Source organism: Choristoneura fumiferana, chromosome 7 (assembly GCF_025370935.1).
Source record: "Choristoneura fumiferana chromosome 7, NRCan_CFum_1, whole genome shotgun sequence".
NCBI lineage: Eukaryota > Metazoa > Arthropoda > Insecta > Lepidoptera > Tortricidae > Choristoneura > Choristoneura fumiferana.
In genome coordinates, this window is record NC_133478.1 from 19,403,688 (window position 1) to 19,406,068 (window position 2,381).

Consider the following 2,381-nt stretch of genomic DNA (forward strand, 5'->3'; position numbering starts at 1 on the left):
CATACAGAAAATGATGTAATTACCTATTATGCACAGCATGCATTAGAGTGTGGGTTTGATAATTCAGAAACCAAAATCATTACCATAATCACTAGTCTCTAAAATTTGGGGTGTGTGCAATCTTTTATCTCCTGTCACATCACATGACACTACGTCACAGCATAATTAAAAGAGTTATTAAAATACTTGAGCATGACAAACAAGTTGGTAAACACATTAGATAATTGCAAGTGTTTAATAACATTTTAAGAATGATTAAGTGTGATATTATGTAATTGTATTACGATAGTATTTCTATTCTAACCACTTCTAGTGGTTATTAATTATGCGTAATAACTTATAAAACGCGTCTTTCTTGTATGTCATCAAACAGCTAAGATTTACGTACAAAAACTTACGTTAACGATAGTATTTTGATGACGTATATTAATAGATACTTTGACTAATGATTCAACTTGTCTATCACTAGTTTAAACTGAAGTAGGGTTACACCCGTTTCACAATATGTATCGTCAGACGTTACAACTTTATATTCTGTGAGCAACTTTACCGTAGTCTGCTTTCAGTGACAAGTGTGTTATTTTATTACTTGAAGAAATCGGCTAATACAAACTCTAGATAAAAAAATATTATAAAAAATAGCTATCACTATCAGTAAGACTATCGTTAATTTGTCTTGACATAACTAACATTTAAAACCGGCCAAGAGAGTGTCGGACACGCCCGAAATAGGGTCCCGTAGCCATTACGAAAAAATTAAGTAATATTTTTCAAAGGATTTCGTATTTTGTACGGAATATTCCATGTTTAGGTATATTTTATACCTTAGGCTGCTATTTACCATTAATAATTCTAAAGAAAACTTAACCGTTATAGTTTTCCTTGTAAGTTTGATACGGACAGACAGACAGACAGACATGGTGAAACTATAAGGGTTCCGTTTTTGCCATTTTGGCTACGGAACCCTAAAAAAGCCTTCACCTAGATAAGTATTACGCAAACTACTCTAGCATCTTCATTAAATGCACATTATCTACTTCCCAGCGTTTCAAACTATCTTCATATCAAATTTCATCTAAATCAGTTCAAAGGTATGAAAAGATAAAAGACAAACAGATTAACAAGCAGAACTTTAAATAACTTAGTATTTTAAAGATTGAAGACAATACATTATGGCATTATAAAAAATATGTAGAGATTGTGATTAATTTATCTTTTAGCAAATTTGTCCGGACATAAAATTGTGATAAACATAATTGGTTTATAGTTTATATTATCTGACGACATTATAGTCATAGTACTATGTTGCTGTTATCACAATAAAAAGTTAACACTTTTCTGTTATATATAGTTAAAATATACAATACGATACAATGACTCTTTATTGAACACCAAGATATACTAAGCAATACAGAAAACCGAGTTAACATAGGTAAAATGTTCCAACGTAAGTAATACGCGGCCTTATCGTTTTAGAGCGATCTCTACCAGAAATTTGACTATGCAAACCAGGCAAACATTCAGAATTTCAGTCGTATGTACTATTATTTCATCTCACTTTACAGAAAACGCCTCAATTCCAAGTGCCAGACGTACAACTACAAAATCCTATTCACAAACCTAACCCAACCACGTAACATACCATTCCAAAAACCGGTTCCAAATTGGAAATCTCGAGAGGCTGAATCACGGGCGGCGCGGGCGCATGACGTGGGCGGTAAAAGAAAGTCAGGCGCACCGTTCGTCGACCCAGATGCGAGGGATGCAAGCGTTGCGACGACATTGAATTTACTCGTTCGCGATGGACGCGTCTTGCTTGCAGTTGAGTGGATTAGAGCTCTTGGGGCTTTTGATAATAATAAATTTTTTCACACCTCTCCTTCAGAAAAGTGACTTTTCCTCCCTGGCGAGAGGGAGCAAAGTGCAACTTTTCTGTTCAAGGCTTTTCTAAGTGTTTTATTGCAAATTCCATTTTTTGAAGTTGATAATTGTAAAGCCACGCCATTTTCTATGCTGGTTGTTCTTTAATACTATTTAGATTTTTTTTTTTCAAGTTTATTAATGCTCGGTGTGAAAATTTGTATGAGCCACGCGGGAGCAAAATTATTTCATCTTGGGCGCTAACACTTGAATCCCTCATTACGCTTAGGATTTACGCTCAGGATTCTATTGTAGAATCCTTCGCTACATTCTGGATTCAATTTACGCCCTCGCCGTAAATACACCATTTTGCTCCCTTGTGACACAAATAACTATTTCTTTCTTTCGTTCTTTTTCCTTACGTAACGTACGTATAGCCAATTTCACGTCAATCCGATCGCTGGATGAGGGTTAAATTCGACTTACATCACCCCTCTAACACGGCAAGTTGAATTTATTTA